This window comes from Bombina bombina, chromosome 10, assembly GCF_027579735.1.
Source record: "Bombina bombina isolate aBomBom1 chromosome 10, aBomBom1.pri, whole genome shotgun sequence".
Classification (NCBI taxonomy): domain Eukaryota; kingdom Metazoa; phylum Chordata; class Amphibia; order Anura; family Bombinatoridae; genus Bombina; species Bombina bombina.
This window is the reverse complement of record NC_069508.1, coordinates 177837084-177859922: the sequence shown is the minus strand read 5'-3', so window position 1 is coordinate 177859922 and position 22839 is coordinate 177837084. Positions and strand designations below refer to the sequence as shown.

Sequence of the window (22839 nt, the reverse complement as noted above, 5' to 3'; positions counted from 1 at the left end):
CAAACCACAGGGCTAGGGTGCATTTTATAACATTTTATAAATATACAGAGTTACAGGGTGATTTTTTACAAATTTGGAATCTTGTAGTTGAAAAAACAAACCCCCTTATGGGTCATGGTACCATATATCAAACAGAATTCTAGCACATATTTTTCAACATTAATTTTTTGAACAACACATAAACATTTAAATAAAGTGCAGTTTCACTTCACACTGCAAGTTAAGCAAAAGACTGATGTACAGGGTGGATCTTTTACAGATAATGTCTCAATTGTATAGTTTTTTGTTTTTAACAACTGTACGTTTGCTTCACCTCAATGGGAGTGTCACATTGTAAATAATAGCCATGTTTATCATGCATTGCATGATCTTCTGTAGGTAGAGCAGATGGGGGCTGCATGCATATTTTTTGCAGGGCCATAATGTACTTGCAGAAGTTGCAGAGCTGTATTGGTAATCATTGTTAAAGTGACTGATTAACACTATGGGGAGGGTCTATATATAAACATGCTAAACTGGCACAAATTGATTTTTATTTATTTATTTTTTTTAGCTCAAGCTCTTCTGAAAATGACTTTGCTGTTTTGTATGCTTATGGCCTCATGCGTGTATCATTATTCTCCGTAGCATGAAAAGAGCAGAACAGAACAGTCAGATAAAACACACATTGGAAGGACTACATTAACAGCACTCATGGGATTAAAGGTACATTGAACCCATTTTTTTTCTTTCATGACTCAGATGGAGAATACCATTTTAATAACTTTCTAATTTACTTCTATTATCTAATTTGCTTCATTCTCTTGATATTCTTTCCTGAAAAGTATATCTAGATAGGCTCAGTAGCTTCTGATTGGTATCTGCACTTAGCTGCCTCATGTGATTGGCTCACCCATGTGTATTGCTATTTCTTTAACAAAAGAATGAAGCAAATTAGATAATAGAAGTAAATAGGAATGTTGTTTAAAATCGTATTTTCTATCTGAATCATGAAAGTAAATTTTGTGGCTTAATGTCCCTTTAAGTAAAAAATGAGGAGGTCTCAAAATTTCAAATATACCTTGAATATGTGTGGGAACAAGGTGACCTTATTAACACTATATGAAAGGGGGGGGGGATAAATTAAAACATAACTTAATATGCAGATAAAGATTAAAACTGGAATCACTTTATTAAAAACACACTTTGGATTTCTCATTAGGTAAGTACTGTTGCATAGTAAAAGGTAATAGTGTGCTTTAGGTGCTTGGTTAAATAACATAAAACTGACGTATTGCCATTTGGGTATAGCAATTTTATGTAAATAACATGAGAATGTCTAAATAGCAGAAATGTCAATGTCAATTCTGCTATTTAGACATTCTTAGGTTATTTGTACAGGTTATTTACCTTAACTTGCTATACCCAAATGGCAATACGTCAGTTTTATGTGATTTAACCAAGCACCTAAAGCACACTATTACCTTTACTATGCAACAGTACATACCTAATGAGAAATCCTAAGTGTGTTTTTAATAAAGTGATTCCAGTTTTAATCTTTATCTGCATATTAAAAGTTATGTTTTACATTATTTTTCCCCACTTTCATACAGTGTTAATAAGGTCACCTTGTTCCCATACACATATTCAAGCCATATTAAGAATATGTATGTGGGAACAAGGTGACATTATTAACACTATATGAAAGAGGAAAAAAAACATTAAAACATTACTTTTCATATGCAGATATTATCTGCATATTATTAAAAGTTATGTTTTAATTTATTTTCCCCCATTTCATAGTGTTAATAAGGTCACCTTGTTGTTCCCACACACACATTCAAGCAGGTATATTTTGCAATTTTGCTACGTCCTTCCTTTTCCTCATCACTTGTCTTCCAAGTTCCATAGAACTTGGAAGACAAGTGATGAGGAAAAGGAAGGGAGTGGAAGAGCCTTGAAGTAGGTGATATTATGGAGGTATTGGAGGAGAGAAGTTCTTGAAGTTCTCAAGTAAATAAACTTCCAAGGAAGCTGTGTGAGGCGAGCCTGTGATCGGAATCATCAGAGATACTAAGTGCGCAACGCCGCCATGACTGTCACTGTGACAGTCATGGCGGCGTTGCGCACTTAGTAAACTAACTTAAAAAACTAAGGCAGCGGCAGCTAAGCAGCTTAAAGCTCTTAGCACTCCAGTCCTCGTGAGTGAGTCATGATCTCTAACACTGACTAAACAACAACACACAGTAACACTACTCTCACTGGGTCTGGAGGACTCTGCCTCTCTGTTACTGTACTGTTAGCCACCCCACCCACCACTCACTGGCACTGACCGACGGTCTGACCTGTCACCACCTCCTGAGTCCTGACCAGCCACTAGAGTCAACAGTCAAGCAAGCTAGCAATTTCACTGCTGCATTGATTTGAATTGATTCAGCTCAGCCCTCAGCTCACCTACCTGGCTAGTAGCTATGCTCCGGCTGGGCTCCTAGTCCTCCTGACGTCCAACTCCGGCTGACACCTGACACGACTGACTCCTGCTCCACACGACTCCACAACAGAACACAGACAGTCCACTCCGACTCCTCCTGACCGTCACCGACTCACTCCTCACACAACTGGGCTGGCCTAGGTCACGCTGAGAGGGAGAACTGCATATTAAAAGTTATGTTTTACATTATTTTTCCCCACTTTCATACAGTGTTAATAAGGTCACCTTGTTCCCACACACATATTCAAGCCATATTAAGAATATGTATGTGGGAACAAGGTGACATTATTAACACTATATGAAAGAGGAAAAAAAAATTAAAACATTACTTTTCATATGCAGATATTATCTGCATATTATTAAAAGTTATGTTTTAATTTATTTTCCCCCATTTCATAGTGTTAATAAGGTCACCTTGTTGTTCCCACACACACATTCAAGCAGGTATATTTTGCAATTTTGATGACATGAGTCTCTGATGATTCCGATCACAGGCTGAGCATATGTGTCTTAATGCAATGTAAAGCCCAAAATTAAAAACAGATGATTTAAATTGAACTCACTGATATGTATGCCGTTATATCCAGAATGTCCAACTTCAGCCTATGAGACCTCTTTTAATATAACTCCTACTACCCAATTCTGCACTTCTTCAAGAGAGACAGATTTGATTCACTAACAGCCTATCCAAAGTTCCCAGTCTCATCATCTTCCATGTTATTGCATGGAGACCATTCATTAAAGGGACATAACAAGGTTGATAGCATGCCAGACAAGGCTGTTTAGATCTACATGCAGGGCATCAGAGGAGCAGATCTAAGTACAAACACACAGAGTAAGTATTCTCTGCGCACTGTGTACACAGGCTTTGTCTATGCATTGACCAATAAAGCTTTTTTTGCTTTACAGCAGTACAGCCCTGGCAAACTATTGATGTTCAACTTACTTAGTCATTTTAAAGCTCATGCCCTTACCATTAGTTAGCGTCAGGATCACACTGTGTCTAGAGGAGATTAGAAGAATTGAGAGACTGTGAGACAGACAGCGCACACACAGTCACAGTGTCAGTGAAAGAGAGACTAAGGGAATAAGCTTTAGTTTAGACTCTGGACACAGAGACAGGTAGGTTATGGTATTATTGTATTATTTAAAAATAATAGTTTATACTGACACAGACAGGCAGCAGCCTCATCCTCTAATACATTCCTCACTCATAGGAATACTTTACTAGGAGGTTCTTTATTATAAAAGTAATTTTATAAAATGATGCATCATTTCACACAAAAAGTGACAGTCCACTTCCATGATGTTCCAACAGTTCCATCCATCATTAGGTAATGATTCCTTCCTTCTATTCAATATATTTAGTCTGTTGCACAATTTTTTTATTCTCCTTTAAAAACTTGGCATAAAAATAAAAAAGGTATTTTTATGCCAATTTTTTAAAGGAGAATAAAAAAATTGTGCAACAGACTAAATATATTGAATAGAAGGAAGGAATCATTACCTAATGATGGATGGAACTGTTGGAACATCATGGAAGTGGACTGTCACTTTTTGTGTGAAATGATGCATCATTTTATAAAATTACTTTTATAATAAAGAACCTCCTAGTAAAGTATTCCTATGAGTGAGGAATGTATTAGAGGATGAGGCTGCTGCCTGTCTGTGTCAGTATAAACTATTATTTTTAAATAATACAATAATACCATAACCTACCTGTCTCTGTGTCCAGAGTCTAAACTAAAGCTTATTCCCTTAGTCTCTCTTTCACTGACACTGTGACTGTGTGTGCGCTGTGACTGTCTGTCTCACAGTCTCTCAATTCTTCTAATCTCCTCTAGACTTGACACTCAGTCACAGTAGAGCGGCAGCGGCAGACCATGGGGGGTGATATATGACAATGGCTAATTACGAGTGCGCCTGGGCTGGGATGTCACTCAGTTCCTGTCTGACTGTAGAGCAACAATTCAGTTAGGCCAGTTTATACTCACAATAAACCACTGCTGTTACTTGCAGATTTGTTTATGGAGAGCCTTTCCCACCCATATTCACTGGAGGATCAGGAACACATGTTACACTGTCTGAGTGAGAACAGTATGGAACCAAAGACCAGCAAGGTGAGAAATGTTAAAAAAACCATAATAGTGGAAAAATGACATTCTCTTATTCATTAGAGCATGTCATTTTAAGACTATCAACCCGGCACTACTGTGTACTTAACCCCCGCCCAGTAGAAGTACAACTCAGGACCCGCAGACCATTGCTGGTCCTGAGCAGCGTTGCTGATACGATCAGTAGTGCTAGTTACACATCTGAGTCATGTGACTAGCACTGCTGATTGGATTTCTCTCATTATCTCATCTCCCTTCTCATATTTGTTCCCTGTGTTTCAGCCCTTTTCTCCAATCTTTTTTTTTTAGCACATTCCTACTACCCCTTTCAGTGTTGAGGCTCCACGCTGATGCTGCTTATCGTTGCATGGTCTTTTGTTGAAGGGCTAAGCAGTTTCAAGTAGCAGACAGCCTGTTTAGAGCTTGTGTCCATATCTATTAATTAGCCTTTGAATGAACCTTTAAAAGCTGTTAATTCTACACAAGTGACTGGAGTGATGTTGTATAGAAACACAACTTAAGTGTATGTTATTTATACTTAGGTTGCCTGTATTACTCTCTACTGTTACCATCCTTCAATCTCTTACCTCTGTCTACAGGACTCTGGGATTACTTGGGATACCTTAAGTTCAGGGGTCCACTCTTGGGACAGTCAGATAGACCCACTGAGCTTTAAAAGTGATTCTCTTCTGTTTGGTGGAGGAGACACAATTGCACCCAGTTATTTCAATGGTATGTTTAAATCACTTTGAGTCAATTGGCTAATTAATGTGTGTGTATATATATATATATTCTCTTGGGGTTAGCCTGGAGGGAGTAGTTGTGGAAAGGGGCTGAGAAACTTGGAATGATGGTGACTAGAAGGAATAATAAAGTAGTATGTAGGACGTGTAAAAGCAGGGAGAGGAGTAAGAGTGGCTTGGAGATAAGTGTGTTTGAAAGGTAAGAGGGCAATATTCAAGGAGAGAGTGGGAAGTGGGAAAGGGATAGTGAAAAGAAGTTGTAGAAATTTACAATAAATTTTAACAGTAAAGGTAACAGTATCTTAAAGTAAAGGGAAATGGGAAGTATAGAAAATGGTATGCCCAAAGAGAACAAGTTAAGCAATAAGGGTCAATAAGATAATAGCAAAACTAACAAGCATATTATAGGAGTTAGTGGTGGAAATATGATTGACTAGAGAGGGGAGGGATTGGTCTGAGCAGAGGGGTAACTGAAAGAATACAGACATTTCAGAGTAAAAGATAACAAGCTACTGTGTGGACCTGCAAAGATTAAAAAGTGCAAAAGCAGTGAAGTGTGGAAGGTGGGAGCAGATGAAACATGACATTGGACGTTTGGGTTAGGAGGGGGATAAAAGGAGAGATAGTTAGATACACAGAGAGCATATATAAATGGGGGAGGAAAAGGGAAAAACAACACAAAAGGAGAATGATAGGGAATCCTGCAGCAGCCTGCTGGCCTGGAAGCCGGAAACTGTGGCTGTGCTGCCTGGTCAATTACCGCAATTGTGGACTCTGACTCAGCTTCTTTCCATTCCAGCTTCCTTGGAAGTTTATTTACTTGAAATTCAAGAACTTCTCTCCTCCAATACCTCCATAATATCACCTACTTCAAGGCTCTTCCACTCCATTCCTTTTCCTCATCACTTGTCTTCCAAGTTTGATGAGGAAAAGGAAGGGAGTGGAAGAGCCTGAATTATGATATTATGGAGGTATTGGAGGAGAGAAATTCTTTAAGTGTTCTCGAGACTCAAGTAAATAAACTTCAAAGGAAGCTGTGTGAGGCGAGCCTGTGATCATCGGACGGAATCATCAGAGACTAAGTGCGCAACGCCGCCATGACTGTCACTGTGACAGTCATGGCGGCGTTGCGCACTTAGTAAAAGTTAACTGAAAAAACTAACTAAGCAGCTTAAAAAGCTCTTAACACTCCAGTCCAGTCCTCGTGAGCGGTGAGTGAGACAACAACAGTAAAACACACAGTCTCACTGGGTCTGGACTGGAGGACTCTGCCTCTCTGTTACAGTTACTGTGGCTGGTCAGGACTCAGGAGGAGGTGAGGGTGACAGGTCACTCAGACGACCGTCGGTCAGTGCCAGTGAGTGGTGGGTCGGGTGGCTAATAACAGGAGGAGTAGTACACTCCTGTTATTAGCCACCCGACCCACCACTCACTGGCACTGACCGACGGTCGTCTGAACTGTCACCCTCACACCTCCTGAGTCCTCCTGACCAGCCAGCCACAAGAGCAATTTCAATGACTGCTGCATTGAGCTCAGCCGACAGCCCTCACCTACCTCCTGGCTAGTAGCTACGCTCCGGCTGGGCTCCTAGTCCTCCACCTCCAGTCTCCAGTCCTCCGGCTGACAGTGACACGACACCTCCTGACTCCAACACAGAACACTCCTGCTCCGCTCCTGACCGTCACCGACCGACTCACTCCTGAGACTCCTCCAAACAACTGGGCTGGCCTAGGTCACGCTCTGAGCCTCTGAGACAGAGACTGGGAGAACTGCAGCAGCACGTCCGGTCCGTCGTCTTCAATCTCTGCTCTGACGCCGGTCGCACGTGACACTGACTGCGCATCAACCTGACCACCAATGCGGCTGCGCAACAATTTCCCGCCCGGCAACTCAGCCTAGAGACTCAGACATACTGATGCCTGATTGGCTGAGCGGCCGGGCAGGCAGGGCTCAGGGCTCCCGAGGCTAGCCTCCGGTGGGAGCAGTTATGGGCTGCATTAGAGACTGCTGCATTAGTTATTATTCCCCACTGGGTGGCAGTCTCTAAAGCAGCCCATAACATAACAGACTATTAGATTCATATTGCGCAATGGAAGGACAGCTGGCCTCTTACCTTCTTGCGCAATATGAATGCAATAGTAATTACGGAGGAAACGGAAAAAATAAAATTGTAAGAAGCATAATTTGGTGGAGGGGTGGGGGGGTAGGGGGGGTCACCTTTCATATGTTAAAAAAAAAAAATAAGAAAAAAAACAAACATTTTATTTTATTTTTTTTATTATTAAAAACTAGATGTAATTCCCACATTGGCCAGGGTAGGCACTGCCTCACCTGCCTCTAATGAATGCACGTCACTGACACATACACACATATATACACACGCACACATACACACATATATACACACGCACACATACACACATATATACACACGCACACATACACACATATATACACACGCACACATACACACATATATACACACGCACACATACACACATATATACACACGCACACATATATAAGCACGCACACATACACACATATATACACACGCACACATACACACATATATAAGCACGCACACATACACACATATACACACGCACACATACACACATATACACACGCACACATGCACACACTCATATACTCGGTTCGTTTTTAACCCCTTAAAGACCAAGGTTTTTTTTCACTTTCCTTGCTTAAATGACACAAGCAATTTTGGCATTTTTTGCTCACTATTGGTTTCACTTCAATTACCCACTCTCTTATTGCAAAGTTTTTTTTACTATGTATATTTAATAATTTATTTACTGTCCCTTTAAACATTTGCAAGTTTGAGTAGTATACACAAAAGTACACACTCATACCCACACATATACACACAAACACACACAAATACACTCACCAACACACACATACATAAACACCCATGCACACACACAGACACAGACACATACATGCACGCACATAGACACACATACACACGCACATACACATCCATGTACGCATGCATGCAGATACACATACATATGCACACAGGTACACACTCACACATATACATACATGCACATGCATACACACCCATACACGTACGTACGCAGATACACACACATACACGGTCACACACATAATTACATGCACACACAGAAACATACTCACACACATTATTGTCTTAATGGATAGGCCAAACCCTTTACAGTCAATAGATGGCGCTGTATCATTTGAATTCCAAGGGCAGCTTATGGTAAAATCAAAATGCACCTGTGAAGAGAGCTGTCCTCTGAAAAAGAGTTTCAACCAATAGATGGCGCAGTAATGTTTGATGACAAAGCCAGTATAGTTTTTAACCCCTTAAGGACCAAGTTTTTTCCACTTTCCGTGCTTAAATGACACAAGGAATTTTGGCATTTTTGCTCACTATTGGTTTCACCTTAATTATCCGCTCTCTTGTTAAATGCACCCATACATATTATATACCATTTTATCAGACAAACAGGACTTTCTAGTGATACCCTAAATGGTAAAAAAACAGTAAAGGGGGAAACATAAATTATCAAAGTATAGTGCAAAGTTTTTTCACTATGTATATTTAATAATTTATTTACGGTCCCTTTAAGCATTTGCATTTGTAAGTTTGAGTAGTACACACATACGTACTAACACAAATACACACACCAACACACTCATACATACACATACACACACAATCATATACACACACACAAACACAATGACACACATACATACATACATACACACCCATACACACAAACAGACACAAACACACACATGAAAGCACATACACATGCACGCAGATACACATACATATGCACACAGATACGCACATACACACCCATACACACTCACATGTACGCACGCACACAGATATACACAAATACATACACACATTATTGCAAGTTAATGGATAGGCCGAACCCTTTACAGCCAACAGATGACGCTGCATCATTTGAATTTAAAGGGACATTATACACTTTTCTTTGCATAAATGTTTTGTAGATGATCTATTAAAGTTTTTTTTTTTGTAGTTTTTTTAATAATTTTGCTTATTTTTTAATAACATTGCTCTGATTTTCAGACTCCTAACCAAGCCCCAAAGTTTTATGAGAATACCATCAGATACCTACTCCAGCTTGCCCCTAATTGTGTAAAGGGTTTTGTCAAATGCAAAATAAGGGGGAGGAGGGAGTGTCTTATTTCCCACTTGCAGTGGGCTTTCCAGCTACCTTTTCAACAGAGTTAAACTAAGAACTTCTAAGTAACGGCTAGATTACGAGCTTTGCGTTATAGCTCATAACGCTACTTTTTCACTACCGTTGCTATTACGAGTCTTGAAGGTATAGCTGTACCGCACACTTTTTTGGCCATAACGCAACGTAACTATCGCACCTTTCAAAAAGTCCTTTCTCAATGGGATTTCCATAGCGCCGGTATTACGAGTTTTGCCTGGGAGGCCAAAAAGTGAGCGGTACAGCCTATACCGACAAGATTCGTACCGCCATCTAAAGTCAGTAGTTATGGGTTTTGCGCTACAAAGCTGTAGCATAAAACTCATAACTAAAGTGTTACAAAGTACACTAACACCCATAAACTACCTATTAACCCCTAATCCGAGGCCCTCTCACATCGCAAACACTATAATAAAAATATTAACCCCTAATCTGCCGCTCCGGACATCACCGCCACTATAATAAACATATTAACCTCTAAACCGCCGCACTCCCGCATCGCAAACACTAGTTAAACATTATTAACCCCTAATCTGCCGTCCCCAACTTCACCGCCGTCACTATACTATATATTATTAACCCCTAAACTTAACCCTAAACCTAAGTCTAACCCTAACACCCCTAACTTTAATATAATTAAAATAAATCTAAATAAAAATTACTATTATTAACTAAATAATTTCTATTTAAAACTAAATACCTATAAAATAAACCCTAAGCTAGTTACAATATAACTAATAGTTACATTGTAGCTATCTTAGGTTTTATTTTTATTTCACAGCTAAGTTTGTATTTATTTTAACTAGGTAGACTAGTTAGTAAATAGTTATTAACTATTTACTAACTACCTAGTTAAAATAAATACACATTTACCTGTAAAATAAAACATAACCTGCCTCACACTAACACCTAACGTTACACTAAAATTAAATAAATTACATTAATTAAATACAATTAACTAAATTACTAAAAAAAAAAAAACTAAATTACACAAAATAAAAAAGAAATTATCCAATATTTAAACTAATTGCACCTAATCTAATAGCCCTATCAAAATAAAAAAACCTAAGCTCCCCATTGCCCTGAAAACCCCCGAAGATCCACTTACAGTTTTTGAAGACCGGACATTCATCCTCATCAAGCTGGGAGAAGTCTTCATCCAAGCGGGCAGAAGTCCTCAACAAAGCTGGGAGAAGTCTTTATTCAAGCGGCAAGAAGTCATCCTACAGATGGGCAGAAGTCTTCATCCAGACGGCATCTTCTATCTTCATCCTTCCGATGTGGAGCGGCTCCATCTTCAAGATAGCGGCTCCATCTTCAAGATAGCGGCTCCATCTTCAAGATATCTGGCGTGGAGCATCCTCTTCTTTCAATTCCTCTTGAAGAATGAAGGGTCCTTTAAATGACGTCATCCAAGATGGTGTCCCTTGAATTCCAATTGGCTGATAGAATTCTATAAGCCAATCGGAATTAAAGGGTAAAAAATCCTATTGACTGATGCAATCAGCCAATAGGATTGAGCTTCAATCCTATTGTCTGATCCAATCAGCCAATAGGATTGAGCTCACATTCTATTGGCTGTTCCAATCAGTCAATAGAATGCAAGCTCATCGGAATTCAAGCCAATCGGAATTCAAGGGACGCCATCTTGGATGACGTCATTTAAAGGAACCTTCATTCTTCAAGAGGAATCGAAAGAAGAGGATGCTCCGCGCCGGATGCATTGAAGATGTAGTCGCTCCGCGTCGGAAGGATGAAGATAGAAGATGCCGTCTGGATGAAGACTTCTTGGATGAAGACTTCTCCCAGCTTCGTTGAGGACTTCTGCCCGTTTGGATGAATACTTCTCCCGGCTTCGTTGAGGACTTCTGCCTGCTTGGATGAAGACTTCTCCCGGCTTGATGAGGATGGATGTCCGGTCTTCAAAAACTGTAAGTGGATCTTCGGGGTTAGTTTTAGGTTTTATTAAGGGTTTATTGGGTGGGTTTTATTTTTAGATTAGGGTTTTGGGCTACAAAAAAAGAGCTAAATGCCCTTTTATGGGCAATGCCCACCCAAATGCCCTTTTCAGGGCAATGGGGAGCTTAGTTTTTTTAGATAGGATTTTATTTGGGGGGTTTGGTTGTGTGGGTGGCGGGTTTTACTGTTGGTGGGTTGTTTGTATTTTTTTTTTTTTACAGGGAAAAGAGCTGATTTCTTTGGGGCAAAGCCCAGCAAAAGGCCCTTTTAAGGGCTATTGGCAGTTTAGTTTAGGCTAGGTTTTTTTTGTTTTGGGTGGGCTTTTTTATTTTGATAGGGCTATTAGATTAGGTGTAATTAGTTTAATTTTTTGATTTTTTTTATTTTGTGTAATTTAGTGTGTGTTTTTTTTTGTAATTTAGTTAATTGTATTTAATTAATGTAATTTATTTAATTTTAGTGTTATGTTAGGTGTTAGTGTAACTCAGGTTAGGTTTTATTTTACAGGTAAATTTGTATTTATTTTAACTAGATAGTTAGTAAATAGTTCATAATTATTTACTACCTAGTCAAAATAAATACAAACTTAGCTGAGAAATAAAAATAAAACCTAAGATAGCTACAATGTAACTATTAGTTATATTGTAGCTAGCTTAGGGTTTATTTTACAGGTAAGTCGTTTTAAAAAGGAATTAGTTAGGTAATGATAGTAAGTTTTATTTAGATTTATTTTAATTATATTAAAGTTAGGGTTAGGGTTAACGACTTAGGGTTAGGTTTAGGGGTTAATATATTTATTTACTGATAGTGATGTGGGAGGCCAGAGGTTTAGGGGTTAATAACTTTAGTATAGTGGCGGCAGCAACATTGGGGGCAGCAGATTAGGGGTTAATAAGTGTAATGTAGGTGTCTGCGATGTCGGGGATGGCAGATTAGGGGTTAATAAGCGTAATGTAGTTGTTGGCGATGTTGGGGGCGGCAGATTAGGGATGTTTAGACTCAGGGTTTATGTTACGGTGTTATGGAGAAAGAGGAATCAATGGGGCTGCGTTACGGAGCTTTACGCTCCTTTATTGCAGGTGTTAGGCTTTATTTTAGCCAGGTCTCCCCATTGATGTCTATGGGGAAATCATGCACTAGCACGTAAAACCAGCTCAAAGCAGCGCTGGTATTTGTGTGCAGTATGGAGCTCAATGCAACCATATTGCCCACAAACACAGGTTTTGGAAAACCTGTAATAGCCGCGCTATTAAAGGTTGAGCGGTGGAAATAACTTGCAAGTTATTACCGAGCCGCTCATAACGCAAAACTCGTAATCTGGTCGTAAATTTTTAAACAGTTTTATACTGGATTTTTATATCAGTATCTGTGCATCTTATTCTTTATAGTAGTGTCTATTAGAAACAATTATATGAAAATTGGTGTATACTGCCCCTTTAAGGCCAGTTTATGGTCAAATCAAAATGCACCTGTGAAAAAAGCTGTTCTCTGAAAAAGATTTTTAACCAATAGATAGCGCAATAACGTTTAAATGACAGCCAATACAATTTTTAACCCCTTAAGGACCAAAGTTTTTTCCACTTTCCGTGCTTAAATGACAAAAGCAGTTTTGGTATTTTTGCTCACTATTGGTTTCACTTTAATTATCCTCTCTCTTGTTAAGTGCACCCATACATATTATATACAATTGTAACAGACAAACAGGACTTTCTAGTGATACCCTATATGGTGAAATACAGTAATTAGGGAAACATAAATAATCAAAGTATATTTTACTATGTATAATTAATAATTTTTTTACTGTCCCTTTAAGCATTTTTTTTTTAAGTTTGAGTAGTATACACACAAGTACACACTCATAACCACACATACACACTCATATACTTGTTTAGTTTTTAACCTCTTAAAGACCAAGTTTTATTTTACTTTCCGTGCTTAAATTGCACCCATACATATTATATACAATTTTAACAGACAAACAGAACTTTCTAGTGATACTCTATATGGTAAAACACGGTAAAGGGGGGAACATAAATAATGAAAGTATAGTGCAAAGTTTTTTCACTATGTATAATTAATAATTTATTTACCGTCCCTTTTAGCATTTGCATTTGTAAGTTTGAGCAGTATACACACAAGTACACACTCATACCCACACACAAATACACACACAAACATATACATATACACACGTACACACACACACACAAATACACACACAAACATATACATATACACACGTACACACACACACACAAATACACACACAAACATATACATATACACACGTACACACACACACACAAATACACACACAAACATATACATATACACACGTACACACACACACACAAATACACACACAAACATATACATTCACATACATACCCACAGATGCATACACACAAACACTTACACAAAGACACACAAATACATAAACACCCATGCACACATACAGACACAAACACACACATACATGCACGCACACACAGACGCACATGGATGCACATACACACGCACATACACATCCATGTACGCATGCACGCAGATACACATACATATGCACACAAGTACACACACACACACACACACATATACATACATACATGTACACTCGCACGCATGCAGATACACACACACATATACAGGTAGCCCTCAGTTTACGCCGGGGTTAGGTTCCAGAAGGAATGGTTGTAAATCGAAACCGTTGTAAATTGAAACCCAGTTTATAATGTAAGTCAATGGGAAGTGAGGGAGTTAGGTTCCAGGTCCCTATCAAAATTGTCATAAGTAACACCTAATACATTATTTTTAAAGCTTTGAAATGAAGACTTTAAATGCTAAACAGCATTATAAACCTAATAAAATAATCACACAACACAGAATATATAATTAAACTAAGTTAAATGAACAAAAACATTTGCTAAACAGCATTATAAACCTAATAAAATAATCACACAACACAGACTTCACTTGCATTTTTCTGCAAACAGTTCTTTCTATGCATTCCAATCTGGACTGATTTATAGACAGGAAGATCTTGTTCCTTTGAAATCTGCTCGGTAGCTCAGGTCTGATTAAACTGATTAATTGTAGCTTGCTTGGCTTTGCTGCAACACAAGCGGACAGCTCCATCTACTGGCTATTTTAATAAATGCACTGCTTCTCAATACTTTTCAATAGCAGTCACATGACTGGAAAAAAAGGTTGTTATTCTGAAACGGTGTAAATTGAACCGTTGTAAAACGAGGGCCACCTGTACATACACACATACGTTATTGTAAGTTAATGGATAGGCCAAACTCTTTACATCCAATAGATGGCGCTGTATCATTTGAATTCCAAGGCCAGCTTATGGTCAAATCAAAACGCACCTGTGAAGAAAGCTTTCCTCTGAAAAAGAGTTTCAACCAATAGATGGCGCAGTAACGTTTGATGACAAAGTCAGTATAGTTTTTAACCCCTTAAGGACCAAGGTTTTTCCCACTTTCCGTGCTTAAATGACACAAGCAATTTTGGCATTTTTGCTCACTATTGGTTTCACTTTAATTATCCCCTCTCTTGTTAAGTGCACCCATACATATTATATACCATTTTCAACAGACAAACAGTACTTTCTAGTGATACCCTATATGGTAAAATACAGTAAAGGGGGAACATAATTAATCAAAGTATATTGCACATACATACACATACTTACACACATAGACACACACCTAGACACACACCTAGACAGTAGACACACACACACACATACACACACACCTAGACAGTAGACACACACTTACACACACATATTCACACAAACACATGCACACACATAGAACCACTGCATTCCTTTACCCCCCTCTCTTTCCTTTTCATCTTTTGAAGTTCATGCTATCCCCCTCTTCTCCCCTCTAGCTCTTCGTGTTGCAATTATTTATCGGCCCCCTGGCCCAGCATCACAATTTCTGTACCACTTTGAAGCCTGGCTTCCACATTTTCTCTCTTGTAATGTCCCTTCTCTCATCTTAGGGGACTTCAGCATACCCCTTGATAATCCTAGCATGCCTGCTGCCTCTAAACTTCTATCCCTTACCACCTCTTTTGGCCTGTCCCAGTGGACAACATCTCCAACCCATTGTGAAGGCAACTCCATAGACCTGGTCTTCACTAATCTCTGTGCCGTTTCCAACTTCCTTAACTTCCCCTTTCCTCTCTCTGACCACCATCTAACTTTCTCTCTTGCTCTACCTGCTACATCTTTGCAAGCCCCCAAGAAACTGTTACCTTACAGGAATTTAAATGACTCGGATCCCACAGACTTTTCCACTCAACTGAATCCTCTGCTCTGAAATTTCATCCCTCTCTTGCCCAAACCTTGTTGCTTTACAGTATAATTTGGCACTAAAATCAACAGCCTCCACTGTTCATCATACATCAATCACTTGACGGCAACCATGGCACACCAAACAGACCAGATATCTTCAGCGATGTTCACGGACTGCTTAACGGCAGTGAAGGAAATCATGCACCTGTGCTGATTTCCGGCTTTATAAATTCATCCTTAAACCCTACAACTCTGCGCTTAGCTTGGCCAAACAAGTCACTTTTCCTCCCTTGGGTCATCTCATGCATCCAACCCCAGAAAACTGTTCTCAACCTTTAACTCCCTTTTACATCCGCCTGCACCCTTACCCCACTACCAACCTCACTGCTCAGATTATTGCTGATCACTTCAAAAATAAAATTGGCACCATTAGAAAAGATATCTGTACCTCACACCCTTCAAACCCAGCAATCCTACCCACCCCTTCTATTAACAAAACTCTATGTTACTTCCCTCCTGTAACAGAGGAAGAAGTCTCTGTACTCCTATCCTTGGCTCAACTCAGAAATTGCCCACTTGACCCTATTCCTTCACGACTTCTTCCTTCTCTCTCTCTTCACTAACCCCTACCCTATCTCATCTCTTAAACCAATCTCTCACCGCTGGCACATTTCCGTATACATTCAAGCATGCACCAATCATACCAATCCTAAAAAAGCCCTCACTTGACCCCTCCACGCTTTCTAACTATTGACCAGTCTCCTTACTTCCCATTGCTTCAAAATTATTGGAACGACTGGTCTATAATCGGCTAACTCAATTTCTCACAACTAACTCCATACTTGATCCACTACAATCTGGTTTCCACCCTAAACACTCATCAGAAACTGCTCTTGCTAAAGTAACAAATTACCTGTTATCAGCTAAAGCAAAAGGCCACTACACCTTACTAATTCTTCTTGACCTATCCACTGCTTTTGATACAGTCGACCATCCTCTCCTCCTAAAAATACTACATTAATTTGGCATCCGAGACACAGCCCTCTCCTGGTTTGCCTCATATCTCTCAAACCGCTCTTTTTCAGTTTCCTTTAACAACATATCTTGCAATCCTATGCCTCTCTCAGTTGGACTAAAGCAAGTCTTGGGCCCCTTGCTTTTCTCTCTATATACATCCTCCCTTGGAAAACTTATAGCCTCCTTTAGATTCCAGTACCACTTATATGCTGATGATACCCAAATCTATCTTTCCTCTCCTGATATCTCTCCCTCTTTACTCAACCAGATTTCCAACTGTCTCTCTGCAATTTACTCTTGGATGTCTTCACACTACCTCCAACTCAATCTGTCCAAAACTGAGCTGCTTCTTATTCCCCCCTCTTTGAGACATCCAACACCTGACATTTCTCTGACGGTTGGAGACTCTATTCTCAACACCTTACCCCAGGTCCGCTGTCTTGGGGTCACACTAGACTCAGAACTCAAATTCAACCTCCATATACAATCGCTTACCAAATCCTGCCGTTCATACCTACGCAACATTTCCAGAATTCTTCCCTACCTTACTCAAAAAACTACAAAAATACTTATTAATTCCCTTATTTTGTAACGCATCGATTATTGCAATCTACTCCTAAATAGCCTTCCAAAACACCGCCACTCCTCCCTCCAATCTATTATGAATGCTTCTGCTAGACTCATCCACCTAAGTCGCCGATCTACATCAGCTGCTCCGCTGTTTCAGTCTCTACACTGGCTCCCCATACAATGCAGAATACAATTGAAAGTATTAACCCTAACTTACAAAGCACTAAACAGTCAAACTCCCAACTATATTTCCTCTCTCATCGTGAAATATTCTCCATCCCATCCTCTTCGATCAACCTCTGACCTCCTCTTCGATCAACCTCTGACCTAAGTCTCTCCACTCCTGTTATCTCTACGTCCCACTCCCGCCTCCAAGACTTAGCATGTGCTGCTCCTGTCCTCTGAAACTCTCTACCCCACTCCATAAGACTGTCTCCAACCTTGTATAGCTTCAGACGCTCCTTGAAAACCCAGCTATTCAGAGAGGCGTACCATCTCTCCTCCATCCCTCATCCAAACCAAACTAATACATGAATGGCCTGACTCACTGCTGCAACTACAACCGATGTGACAAGCTACCCCAAACTTATGTCTCTGCACTCTAAACCTGTAGACTGTGAGCTCTCCGGAGCAGGAACCTCTTCCTCCTGTACTAGATTTGTTTAGTTTTGTATAAAAAAATCTTTGTCATTGTGCACCCCTATCATTGTACCCAGCGCTATGGAATTTGGCGGCGCTATACAAATAAATGATAATAATAATAACCATAGAAACAGATTTTGACGGAAGATAAGAGCTATGCCCAATATTTTCTAAAAGTATAAAAAGTATCAAAGACATACACATACATACACGTACACACACATAAATACATACACACCCAGAAACATACACACACACTATTATAAGTTAATGGATAGGCCAAACCCTTTACAGCCAATAGATTACGTTGTATCCTTTGAATTCCATGACCATCTTATGGTCAAGTCAAAATGCACCTGTGAAGAAAGCTTTCCTCTGAAAAAGTTTCAACCAATAGATGGCGCAGTAACGTTTGATGACAAATTTAGTATAGTTTTTAACCCCTGAAGGACCAAGGTTTTTTCCACTTTCCGTGCCTAAATGACACAAGCAATTTTGGCATTTATCCTCTCTCTTGTTAAGTGCACCCATACATATTATATACAATTTTATCAGACAAACAGGACTTTCTAGTAATACCCTATAAGGTAAAACACAGTGAAGGGGGAAACATAAATAATGACAGTATATTGCAAAGTTTTTTCACTATGTATAATTCATAATTTATTTACTGTCCCTTTAAGCATTTGCAAGTTTTAGTAGTATACACACAAGTACACACTCATACCCACACACCAACACATACATACACACAAATACACTCATACATACACATACACACATGCACACACACACACATACCCACACAAACATAAACATACACATACACACTCATACATACACATACACAAACATATACATACACACACATGCACACACACAAACACTTACACAAAGTCACACACATACATATATACACACACATGCACACAGACACAAATACACATACCCACACATGCATGCACACAAACACTTACACAAAGACACACACATACATACATACATACACACCCATGCAGAGACACAGACAAAACACACACATACATGCACATTGCAAGCACATACACATGCACATACACATCCATGTATGCATGCAGGCAGATACACATACATATGCACACAGGTACACACACACATATACATACACACCCATACATGCACACACACTACACACGCAGATACACAAACACACACACATTATTGTAAGTTAATGGATAGGCCAAACCCTTTACAGCCAATAGATGGCGCTGTATCATTTGAATTCCCAGGCCAGATTATGGTCAAATCAAATCACCTGTGAAGAGAGCTTTCCTCTGAAAAAGAGTTTCAACCAATAGATGGCGCAGTAATGTTTAATGACAAAGCCAGTACACCTTTTAACCCCTTAAGGACCAAGGTTTTTTTCCACTTTCCGTGCTTAAATGACACAAGCAATTTTGGCATGTTTGCTCGCTATTGTTTTCACCTTAATTACTCGCTCTCTTGTTAAGTGCACCCATACATATTATATACCATTTGAACAAACAAACAGGACTTTCTAGTGATACCCTATATGGTAAAACACAGTAAAGGGGAAACATAAATAATCAAAGTATATTGCAAAGTTTTTTCACTATGTATATTTAATGATTTATTTAGTGTCCCTTTAAGCATTTGCATTTTTAAGTTTTAGTAGTATACACACACATACACACACATATATACACACATACACATACAAACACACATACACACACATATACACACACACACACACATATATACACACAAACACACACAAATTAATAATTTATTTACTGTTCCTTTAAGCATTTGTAAGTTTGAGTAGTATACATACACGCAGATACACAGATACACACATACATATAAACACACATGCAAACACATACACACACACAAACACACACACATACACATGCATACACACATAGACACACACCTAGACAGTAGACACACACTTACACACACATACACACACTTACACATATAGACACACATCTAGACAGTAGACACACACTTACACACACATACTCACACAAACACATGCACACACATAGAACCATAGAACATAGATTTTGATGGCAGATAAGAGCTTTAGGCCTATCAAGTCTGCCCGATATTTCCTAAAAGTTTAAAAGACATACACATAAATACATGCACACACATAAATACATACACACCCAGAAACATACACACACACTATTATAAGTTAATGGATAGGCCAAACCCTTTACAGCCAATAGATTACGTTGTATCCTTTGAATTCCATGACCAGCTTATGGTCAAGTCAAAATGCACCTGTGAAGAAAGCTTTCCTCTGAAAAAGTTTCAACCAATAGATGGCGCAGTAACGTTTGATGACAAATTTAGTATAGTTTTTAACCCCTGAAGGACCAAGGTTTTTTCCACTTTCCGTGCCTAAATGACACAAGCAATTTTGGCATTTATCCTCTCTCTTGTTAAGTGCACCCATACATATTATATACAATTTTATCAGACAAACAGGACTTTCTAGTAATACCCTATAAGGTAAAACACAGTGAAGGGGGAAACATAAATAATGACAGTATATTGCAAAGTTTTTTCACTATGTATAATTCATAATTTATTTACTGTCCCTTTAAGCATTTGCAAGTTTTAGTAGTATACACACAAGTACACACTCATACCCACACACCAACACATACATACACACAAATACACTCATACATACACATACACACATGCACACACACACACATACCCACACAAACATAAACATACACATACACACTCATACATACACATACACAAACATATACATACACACACATGCACACACACAAACACTTACACAAAGTCACACACATACATATATACACACACAATATATACACACACATGCACACAGACACAAATACACATACCCACACATGCATGCACACAAACACTTACACAAAGACACACACATACATACATACATACACACCCATGCAGAGACACAGACAAAACACACACATACATGCACATTGCAAGCACATACACATGCACATACACATCCATGTATGCATGCAGGCAGATACACATACATATGCACACAGGTACACACACACATATACATACACACCCATACATGCACACACACTACACACGCAGATACACAAACACACACACATTATTGTAAGTTAATGGATAGGCCAAACCCTTTACAGCCAATAGATGGCGCTGTATCATTTGAATTCCCAGGCCAGATTATGGTCAAATCAAATCACCTGTGAAGAGAGCTTTCCTCTGAAAAAGAGTTTCAACCAATAGATGGCGCAGTAATGTTTAATGACAAAGCCAGTACACCTTTTAACCCCTTAAGGATCAAGGTTTTTTTCCACTTTCCGTGCTTAAATGACACAAGCAATTTTGGCATGTTTGCTCGCTATTGGTTTCACCTTAATTACTCGCTCTCTTGTTAAGTGCACCCATACATATTATATACCATTTGAACAAACAAACAGGACTTTCTAGTGATACCCTATATGGTAAAACACAGTAAAGGGGAAACATAAATAATCAAAGTATATTGCAAAGTTTTTTCACTATGTATATTTAATGATTTATTTAGTGTCCCTTTAAGCATTTGCATTTTTAAGTTTTAGTAGTATACACACACATATATACACACATACACATACAAACACACATACAAACACACATACACACACATATACACACACACACATACACACACACACATATATACACACAAACACACACAAATTAATCATTTATTTACTGTTCCTTTAAGCATTTGTAAGTTTGAGTAGTATACATACACGCAGATACACAGATACACACATACATATAAACACACATGCAAACACATACACACACACAAACACTTACACACACATACACATGCATACACACATAGACACACACCTAGACACACACCTAGACAGTTACACACACATACACACACTTACACATATAGACACACATCTAGACAGTAGACACACACTTACACACACATACTCACACAAACACATGCACACACATAGAACCATAGAACATAGATTTTGATGGCAGATAAGAGCTTTAGGCCTATCAAGTCTGCCCGATATTTCCTAAAAGTTTAAAAGACATACACATAAATACATGCACACACATAAATACATGCACACACATAAATACATGCACATACAGAAACATACACACTATTGTAAGTTAAATGGATAGGCCAAACCCTTTACAGCCAATAGATGGTGCTGTATCATTTGAATTCCAAGGCCAGCTTATGGTCAAGTCAAAATGCACCTGTGAAGAAAGCTTTCCTCTGAAAAAGAGTTTCAACCAATAGATGGCGCAGTAACATTTGATGACAAATTCAGTATAGTTTTTAACCCCTTAGAGACCAATGTTTTTTCCACTTTCCATGCTTAAATGACACAAGCAATTTTGGCATTTTTGCTCACTATTAGTTTCACCTTAATTATCCGCTCTCTTGTTACGTGCACCCATAAATATTATATACCATGTTCAACAAGCAAACAGGACTTTCTAGTGATACCCTATATGGTAAAACACAGTAAAGGGGGAAACATAAATTATCAAAGTATATTGCAAAGTTTTTTTCACTATGTATATTTAATAATTTATTTACTGTCCCTTTAAGCATTTGCATTTGTAAGTTTTAGTATTATACACACAAGTACACACTCATACCCACACATACACACACATATAAACACACATACATACACACAAACACACACATATACACCCAAA

General features: G+C 38.8%; 2 long non-coding RNA genes across 2 annotated transcripts in view; one reads left to right on the top strand and one right to left on the bottom strand.

Annotated features, from left to right (window-relative positions):
- Positions 1-22839, bottom strand: part of LOC128641017 (uncharacterized) — a 123178-nt gene that overhangs the window by 15926 nt on the left and 84413 nt on the right. The window lies entirely within an intron of this gene.
- LOC128641018 (uncharacterized) lies at positions 593-5599 on the top strand. The gene is made up of 3 exons (XR_008399425.1): positions 593-705; positions 4490-4590; positions 5184-5599. It is a non-coding gene; the product is annotated as an uncharacterized LOC128641018 (long non-coding RNA).